The following is a 10495-nucleotide window of genomic DNA, read 5'->3' on the forward strand; positions in this document are numbered from 1 at the left end:
ATACATAGTTTTAAGAAGAGGTATGACAAAGCTCAGGAAGCAGAGAGAGAGAGGATCCAGTAGCGATCAGTGAAGAGGCGGGGCCAGGAGCTGAGTCTCGACCCCTGCAACCACAATTAGGTGAGTACAATTAGGTGAGTACACACACACACACACACACACACACACACACACACACACACACACACACACACATACACACACATAATGGAACAGGATTGATGACAAGAATGAGAGGGTAGCTCCAAATCCTTTTATCAAGAGCCCTGACCAGTATTAAGGCACTCCTACTCCCATGCCTTGATGAAAGTGATTTTACAGAGAGTAACGACCTTGGGAGTGATCCAAAGTGACTAGATGATTACTGGAGATAACGACCACCAGGACCCTCCCAGGTGGGTACCATGATGCTACTCAAATGGGTTCTTAATTCCGGGAACATATATATGCACTGCCCCCTCTCCTCTTCCTTGGATCAAACATGATAATGCCTTTACCTCCAGACGCTATATGACCAACGGGATTATCACTTCTATGAAAGTTTGAAGATAATAATAATAATAATAGCAATAATAATAATGATTATACAATAATAATAATAATAGTAATAATAATAATAATAATAATAATAATAACAATAATTATATAAATAATAATAAAAATATAAATTATATAATAATAATAATAATAATAATAATAATAATAATAATAATAATAATAATAATAATAATAATAATAATAACAATAATAATAATGATTATACAATAATAATAATAATAATAATAATAATAATAATAATAATAATAATAATAATAATATAATAATAATAATAATAATAATAATAATAATAATAATAATAATAATAATAATAACAAACAATCACAACAAGCAATCGAAAATACCAAATTGATAAGATAACTACCTAACAAGATAACCACAACTGGTTATCGAGACAACGAGTGAAGACAACCCAGATTACCCAGTGCTTGGACTCACCTAGTGCTCGAGTCACTAGCCCAACTAGGGAACCTACAAGCTCACCCTGGGAACCTACTAGCCCACCTTGGGAACCTACTAGCCCACCTTAGGAACCTACAAGTCCACCTTGGGAACCTACTAGCCCACCTTGGGAACCTACTAGCCTACCTTAGGAACCTACAAGTCCACCTTGGGAACCTACTAGCCCACCTTAGGAACCTACAAGTCCACCTTGGGAACCTACTAGCCCACCTTGGGAACCTACAAGTCCACCTTGGGAACCTACTAGCCCACCTTGGGAACCTACAAGTCCACCTTGGGAACCTACTAGCCCACCTTGGGAACCTACTAGCCCACCTTGGGAACCTACAAGACCACCTTGGGAACCTACAAGTCCACCTTGGGAACCTACTAGCCCACCTTGGGAACCTACAAGTCCACCTTGGGAACCTACTAGCCCACCTTGGGAACCTACAAGTCCACCTTGGGAACCTACTAACCCACCTTGGGAACCTACTAGCCCACCTTGAGAACCTACAAGTCCACCTTGGGAACCTACTAGCCCACCTTGGGAACCTAAAAGTTCACATTGGGAACCTACTAGCCCACCTTGGGAACCTACAAGTCCACATTGGGAACCTACTAGCCCACCTTGGGAACCTACTAGCCCACCTTGGGAACCTACAAGCCCACCTTGGGAATCTACTAGACTACCTTGAGAACCTACTAGCCCACCTTGGGAACCTACTAGCCCACCTTGGGAACCTTCCAGGCCACCTTGGGAACCTACAAGTTCACCTTGGGAACCTACAAGTCCACCTTGGGAACCTACTAGCCCACCTTGGGAACCTACTAGCCCACCTTGGGAACCTACAAGCCCACCTTGGGAACCTACTAGCCTATCTTGGGAACCTACTAGCCCACCTTAGGAACCTTCCAGGCCACCTTGGGAACCTACAAGCCCACCTTGGGAATCTACTAGACTACCTTGGGAACGTACAAGCCCACCTTGGGAACCTACAAGCCCACCTTGGGAACCTACAAACTCACCTTGGAAACCTACAAGCCCACCTTGGGAACCTACAAGCCCACCTTGGGAACCTACAAGCCCACCTTTGGAACCTACAACCTCACCTTGATAACCTACTAGCGCATTTGGGAACCTACAACCTCACCTTGATAACCTACTAGCCCACTTGGGAACCTACAAGCTCACACTGAGAATCTACTAGCCCCCCTTGAGAACATACTAGACCACCTCGAGAACCTACTAACCAACCTTGGGAACCTACAAGTCCACCTTGGGAACCTGCTAACCCACCTTGGGAACCTTCTGGCTTATCTAAGGAACCTAATAGCCCATCTTGGGAACCTACTAGCTCACCTCGAGAACCTACTAGCCCACTTGGGAACCTACAAGCCCACATTGGGAATCTGCTAGCCCACCTTGAGAATCTACTAACCCACCTTGGGAACCTACTAACCCACCTTGAGAACCTACTAACCCACCTTGAGAACCTACTAACCCACCTTGAGAACCTACTAACTAACCTTGGGAGCCTACAAACCCACCTTGGAATCCTACCAACAGACCTTGGGAACCTTCTGGCTTACCTAAGGAACCCAATAACCGATCTTGAGAACCTACTAGCCCACCTTGGAAACCTACTAGCCACTTTGGGAATCTAATAGCCCACCTTGGAAACCTACTAGCCCACCTTGGAAACCTAGTCCACCTTGGGAACATACTAGCCCATCTTGGGAACCTACTAGCCCACCTTGGAAACTTAGTCCACCTTGGGAACCTACTAGCCCATCTTGGGAACCTACTAGCCCATCTTGGGAACCTACTAGCCCATCTTGGGAACCTACTAGCCCACCATGGAAACCTAGCCCACCTTGGGAACCTACTAGCCCACCTTGGGAACCTACTAGCCCATCTTGGGAACCTACTAGCCCACCTTGGGAACCCACAAGACCACCTTGGAAACCTACTAGCCCACCTTGGAAACCTACTATATATCACGATTACTAATTACAAGATTCCCATGGAATTTTGTAACTTTTGATAATGAAATGTCGTTCGTGTCATGACTCTGGCGTCGTCAGTCTGAATAATGCCATAAACACAAGAATATTGTTTACTGTTTCTTTAATCGACACGGGAGGACATCCGACAGCCTTGTGATGATTATTGACAGGTTATAAGGGTCACAACTGCTTACTATATTGTTTGTGACGCTAATGGGTTTACCCGTTGCGGTTGCCTTGTTAATCGCTTGTTTGCGATTGCTGCAATATCTCTGGATTGATAACGTCCCTGGTGGGCGAAACGTCTTCTCAATATATGTCATTAACCAGATTAGTTCTAATACCAGAAACATTCTTTTTAGTGTCCAAAGATTTTCACCTGACGTAGATGATGCCTTTTCCTGAGCAGAGTGACATACCATGACTGATTACCTGTTATCAGACGACACTGCTTGCACCGCCTTCCTTCCCAACTCCGACTTAGGAACAGCTCCTCTAAACCAACTTCTTTCGGTTTGATCGAATCCAAAACAATTGGAATAAGTGCCTTTAATGACTTGTCGCCTGAGGAAACTGCTCAGGTATCGCAAACGAGATGTATTCTGAATAACATACAGAATACACCTTGGGGATCAGTAGAGGTGTATACCCGCAGTGGCTCTGCTCACAACTGTGACGTCTACCGCAACAATGTTCAATGCTGAGACTATCTCTCTCTGTCTTATCACATACCTGACTATATTACCCTTAACTTGCATCTGTTGTCGCCTGTCTTTCGCTCAGAACATAATCTCATGTCGCCTATAACAGGGTTATTAAGCCGGTTAATGCTACTACGCATATCAGATTGGCTGGTTAATGGGGATTAAAGCCTGTCTACTATACGAGGGTCATTAAAAGGCTGTGTGGTACCTGTTCAACACCAGTCAAGAATACTTAAATAAAACAAGAATTAAAATTTCCAGTACACATACACTGAGACATACGCCTCTCGGTAGGTGGGTTAATAAGGTTTGAAGCCTATCGACTACATGAGGGTTGTCAAGGCTGCATGTCACCCGTTCGCCACCAGTCATGAATACTTTGATGTCTAAAACAGGGATTTAACTCTCAGTGTGTATACACAGACATAAACCTTCCGGTGTGTATATACAAAGATATAAGCATCTCAGTGTATATACACTACCACGTGACTCTCATTATACATATATACAGTAAGACAAAATATATACAGTAAGACAAAATATATACAGTAAGACAAAATATATACAGTAAGACAAAATATATACAGTAAGACAACATATATACAGTAAGACAAAACCTTGTCGGTGTATGATTATCAGTTTTAATAAACATTATTTACGTTTACTGTATAAACAGGTAATAAAATTATTATTATTATTATTATTATTATTATTATTATTATTATTAGTAGTAGTAGTAGTAGTAGTAGTAGTAGTAGTAGTAGTAATTATTATTATTACTATTATTATTATTATTATTATTTAGTTGTAGTAATTATTATTATTACTATTATTATTATTATTATTAGTAGTAGTAGTAGTAGTAGTAATTATTATTATTATTACTATTATTATTATTATTATTATAATCATGGAGGAGCTCTAAACCCGTAGGATTATACAGCGTCTGTGGGGGGGGGATGGAAGGTATTAAGGCTTAATTAAGGGAACTGGAGCACAGATCCAATTTCCTAGATCAAGAGCCCCCCACCAGCATCAAGGAACCTTCCTTGAGGTTCTCTCAGCTCATAGACAAGTCAGAGTCTGGGAGAAATCAAGACTGATTCGATGAAAAGAAGGGTAGCTCCAGTTCCTTAGATCAAGAGCCCTTCCCCAGCATCAAGTACTAGTAATAATAATAGCAGTAACATAACATAAAACAAAATACTAAATTATTCATGACTCACTGTACATACATACACTTATATGTATACATATTTTGGTGTATATACCCTGCGAGATATACTGTATATGAACCTCAGTGTAATGGGTGGTTGGTTAATAGGAGGTTTAAAGCCTATCGGCTACACGAGGGTCATTAAGGCTGGCTTGGAGTTTTACGACTCACCAGCCGCGAGTTCAATCCCCACCAGTAGTATGTTTTGTTTGCAGTCGTATCATTACGATTTCATTAGTCTGCACTCTAAAGTTTTCACCACTAGACAAGAATACTCTAATACTACCCATATTAATGATTAAAGTAAATTCACAGTATATACACACTGAGAAACATACACCTCTCAATGTATATATATGCACTGAGAAACATACACCTCTCGATGTATATATGCACTGAGAAACATACACCTCTCAATGTATATATACTGTGCTAGATGGGAATAAATCCTACTTGGTTTTGTAAGCTTATCCTGAGATAATTTTTCACCAGTTACATAACCATAATTTATTAATGGAATGGACTGGTAAGCCAGTGGAAGGCCTCGGTCAAATGACCAAAAGCTGGCTTGATTGACAGTATTCACCAGACTCTACACCTGCTGGTGACATGTAGGCCTTGTACTCTCATGGAGTACACCTGATGGTGACATCTACCGGCCTTTTGAGAGTGTTCACCCGACTGCCTCACGGAGTACACCTGAAGGTGGCACCTGCTGACCTCAGGTCCTCGAAGGCTTCTGTAGCAGACTTCAGGGACCTGAGGGTCTCTCTCACCTCATTTTACTGACTTCAGTTCCTGGCTTTTGTTACCTGCGAGTCTCGCCTCAGTCTGTTGTGTAACCCGGTGAATGTTGTAGTGTCAGGTGACACTGTGATAAGGAAGCGTTGTGGAACGTAAGGGTGTTGAGTAACCTGGTGAGTGGTGTCAGGTGACACGGTGACACAAAGTACCCTTAAATGTAAGGGTATCGTGTAACCCGGTGAGTGTTGTAGTGTCAAATGACGCGGTGAAAAGTAAGTAGACTGAGGGTCATGACTCGGCGTAGAGGCAGTACAGAGACAATGTTATGACACGGAAAATAGGTGGTGTCATGGGACACGATGGAGTGTCATGAGACACCAGAAGACGGCAGTGACATATGACACTGAGGTACTATAGGGCCATGACGATTTACTGTATAAAATGTTATTCGTTAGTGTATGTAATACATCTATACCAAATATATATTTATAATAAACATTGTAAATTGTACTGTTTATTTGTAATACCGACCCCCCCCCCACGTTACTACACTGGTAACAGGAACATAAAATAAAAATTATCATAAACATTACGCTTTATCAAGCCAAATACATCTGTAAACATCGATTCGTGATGACGGCTTTTCGCATTTCAGGAGTTACTTTCAGTACATCCATCCTGCTTTTATTCTGAATCTTTCAGAAGCAAATGTCCACAGCCGAAAGGACCAGGGTTCAGTTCTGGGCATGGTGGGACAGTCTGGTCAGCCATCACCTGCTGCCCCTGTTCACCTAGCAAGTCAGTAGGTACCTGGGTGTTAGTCGGTTGTTGTGGGTCGTATGGGAAAAGATTGAAGGATCCCAATGGAAATAAGATAGAGCTCGATGATGCAGTCTTTCGTGAGTTATCCCGGGTGATTAACTCTCCGCCCCTCATGAGTTATCCCGGGTGGTTAACCCTCCCTCCCTCGTGAGTTATTCCGGGTGGTTAACCCTCCCTCCCTCGTGAGTTATCCCGGGTGGTTAACTCTCCCTCCCTCGTGAGTTATCCCGGGTGGTTAACCCTCCCTCCCTCGTGAGTTATTCCGGGTGGTTAACCCTCCCTCCCTCGTGAGTTATCCCGGGTGGTTAACTCTCCCTCCCTCGTGAGTTATCCCGGGTGGTTAACCCTCCCTCCCTCGTGAGTTATCCCGGGTGGTTAATCCTCCCTCCCTCGTGAGTTATCCCGGGTGGTTAATCCTCCCTCCCTCGTGAGTTATCCCGGGTGGTTAACTCTCCCTCCCTCGTGAGTTATCCCGGGTGGTTAACCCTCCCTCCCTCGTGAGTTATCCCGGGTGGTTAATCCTCCCTCCCTCGTGAGTTATCCCGGGTGGTTAATCCTCCCTCCCTCGTGAGTTATCCCGGGTGGTTAACCCTCCTTCCCTCGTGAGTTATCCCGGGTGGTTAACTCTCCCTCCCTCGTGAGTTATACCGGGTGGTTAAGCCTCCCTACCTCGTGAGTTATCCCGGGTGGTTAACCCTCCCTCGCTCGTGAGTTATCCCGGGTGGCTAAGCCTCCCTCCCTCGTGAGTTATCCTGGGTGGTTAACCCTCCCTCCCTCGTGAGTTATCCCGGGTGGTTAACCCTCTTTCCCTCGTGAGTTATCCCGGGTGGTTAACTCTCGCTCCCTCGTGAGTTATCCCGGGTGGTTAACCCTCCCTCCCTCGTGAGTTATCCCGGGTGGTTAGCCCTCCCTCCCTCGTGAATTATCCCGGGTGGTTAACCCTCCCTCCCTCGTGAGTTATCCCGGGTGACTAACCCTCCCTCGTGAGTTATCCCGGGTGACTAACCCTCCCTCGTGAGTTATCCCGGGTGACTAACCCTCCCTCGTGAGTTATCCCGGGTGACTAACCCTCCCTCGTGAGTTATCCCGGGTGACTAACCCTCCCTCGTGAGTTTTCCCTGGTGGCTAACCCTCCTTCGTGAGTTATCCCGAGTGGCTAACCCTCCTGTGGAAAATACTGTATATATTTTCCAGAAATACAGTAGTTATATGTAAATAGATGGCCATACTGTATTTAATAAAAATTGTTATCGAAAATGGGAAGCTGCACCTGCGCTGAGGAGACTCGCCATTGTTTGTTTGAATTGAGAGTAACAGACGTTAGTGAATGGGAAGAATTTTTCGTGCTCTAGAGGTTAAAATTGGGCTGACACCTCTCAAATAGGAGGCGAAATTGTTGGATGTGCATTTCTGCATGACTTGAGATATCAGGCGACTGGACAAGACAACTCCAGGAACCTCAGATAAGTCTGTGATGTTGTAACTCTGGCCAGTGTTATTTTCATGTATAGACAGAGGTTTTCTGAGTATGATACACCTTGATTTCCAGTCAAATTGGTGAGTGATATTAAGATATTCTCCTTCTGTTATGTATATGTGTATATATATATAATCATTTATTATTTTTAATATACAGTCCACAAATTTATATATTTACCAGAATTCCTGGTGATGTATCTTTCATTTGTAATTAATAGGTCCAGAGCAACTTGTGGATATGACAGTGGTAGGTATCGAAGGGGGACATTTTTTGCGACCTAGGTGTCCCAAATTCCTACTTGTCTGATAAATAATAATTATCTTTGTTCATTTACTGTTATGTACATAATGATACATTCAGATAAATGCAATTTTCCACACCTCCCTCATGAGTTATCCCGGGTGGCTAACCCTCCCTCATGAGTTATCCCGGGTGGCTAACCCTCCCTCGTGAGTTATCCCGGGTGGCTAACCCTCCCTCGTGAGTTATCCCGGGTGGCTAACCCTCCCTCGTGAGTTATCCCGGGTGGCTAACCCTCTGGTTTAAAAATCCGAACAAATGCTATCGTATCCTATTCTGAATAAATCATTTACGGGGTAAAGTCTGTATAAACTTTCTGCCTCAGAGTTTCCCCTCAAATTCACTACTTAGTTGGTTTTCTTTATATCAAAATTGTGAAGAAAACTACACATCATGTTCTTGGGTAAACTTACATTAAAAATACTGAACACTGATAAGTTAGTTAGCTAGTTTAATATGTTTATTATGCACCCCATACCCATCCTGTGGGCGGTAGTCAAAAGATTACAGAGGTACATAATTGGTCCAGGGACTGGACTCCAAAGTTTTGATAGCTGAGCAAGTTACAGAGGTAATGAACTCACAATTTACAAAGGTAATGAACTCACAATTTACAAAGGTAATGAACTCCAGGTAGGTCTGGTCACAATCATGACAAGTTACAAAGGTATTTACAGATTACAGAGGTACGTAATGGGTCCAGGGACTGGGCCCCCAAAGTTTTGATAGCTGAACTAGGTATAAAGGTAATGAGCTCACAAGTTACAAAGGTAATGAATTCTGTAAGAATGGTTACTTACGTTTATACATGGCTACAATCATGAACAAATTATAGTGTAACGAGCAATTCACACTTCAACACTGATAAGATAATAATAATAATACCAGTATTTCTACAAGTACATGTACAAGGTATACAAACGTAGCTGACATCAATGACAGGTAACAAAAAACACTAACTGGTTTATTGACCCTGAAGGATAACCCAGTTATTAATTCTGCTGGTTATTCTAGGTAATCTACACATATACTGCTATGTATAATTTATGTAGCTATTTATATCTACCTGTACCTGAATCAGCTGTCTGACTTACTTAGTATAACCTAATAATGCCAGGATGTCATCATACTGGCTTGTTACTATTTGGGTCCTTTAATCCTCTCCCCCAGGATGCGACCGACAACAGTCGCCTTGTTCCCAGGTACCTACTCACTGCTAGGTGAACAGGGTAGTGTCTCGCATCGCCCCAGGATCGAACCCGGGAACTACGTTCAATTCAATTCAAGTTTATTCTCTATAAGGGTTACAATGTGGGGTTTACAGGTTTTGGGTATTGTGTGGTTTACATGTTATAAAATACTAATTACAGAGGGGGCCACTAGGACACCTAGCATGGCTAGGCATTTCGGGCAGACTTAGATTAATTCTTAACATTAAATCCTTACAGATTATGGTATTAAGGATAAGTGACTACATTATTATTTTTGAGTTTATCAATGTGAATGCTTTTGTTTTGGCACAATACAAAGTGTCTATATTGGAGTATCATAGGCAAACTTATGACTAGTTAGAATTTATTATTTTAAGATTAAGATTAGTATTTCTGGGTTTATAGTCAGTGGGTGAGTAATTGTGAACCACCAGGTGGTTATCATGTAGTTAGTTGTCGGGGTGTATCAGGGAGATAAGATGTTTTCTAACTGTAATTTTGAAAGTGATGAATGTGTCTGCAGTTTTAGAATTTTCAGGTAGGGTGTTCCAGATTTTAGGTCCTTTGAAATACATTGAATTTTTGTAAAGGTTTAGTCGAACACGGGGAATGTCATAGAGGTGTTTGTGTCTGGTGTTATGCCTGTCGATCCTGTCACAACTATCAAGAAAGCGTTTTAGGTCAAGGTTAATACTGGAATTTAAGGTCCTGTAGATATAGATTGCACAGTAGTAAGTGTGGATGTTCTGAACAGGGAGTAAGTTTAGATCTATGAAGAGTGGAGGTGTGTGTTGCCAGGGATGGGATTTAGTGATTATTCTTACCGCGGCCTTTTGTTGGGTTATTATTGGCTTTAGGTGTGTTGCTGCAGTTGAACCCCAAGCACAGATAGCATAGGTGAGGTATGGATATATAAGTGAATGGTATAGTGTGAGAAGGGCAGTTTGCGGCACGTAGTATCGTATCTTGGAGAGGATCCCCACCGTTTTGGATACTTTTTTTTTGTTAT

General features: G+C 42.7%; 1 protein-coding gene across 5 annotated transcripts in view; it reads right to left on the reverse strand.

Annotated features, from left to right (window-relative positions):
• The window catches only part of LOC128697744 (zinc transporter ZIP1), a 28638-nt gene extending 24936 nt beyond the window's left edge, over positions 1-3702 (reverse strand). For 3 of the 5 annotated variants that reach the window (XR_011393939.1, XM_070099696.1, XM_070099695.1), the window contains exon 1: positions 3442-3702. The gene's annotated coding sequence lies outside the window, so the exon portion shown is untranslated. Of the gene's footprint in view, positions 1-3428 lie in introns of all 5 variants that reach the window. The other 2 variants (XM_070099697.1, XM_070099698.1) reach the window with 1 other exon arrangement.
• Between the last annotated feature and the right edge of the window lie 6793 nt (positions 3703-10495).

Source organism: Cherax quadricarinatus, chromosome 68 (genome assembly GCF_038502225.1).
Source record: "Cherax quadricarinatus isolate ZL_2023a chromosome 68, ASM3850222v1, whole genome shotgun sequence".
Lineage (NCBI taxonomy): Eukaryota > Metazoa > Arthropoda > Malacostraca > Decapoda > Parastacidae > Cherax > Cherax quadricarinatus.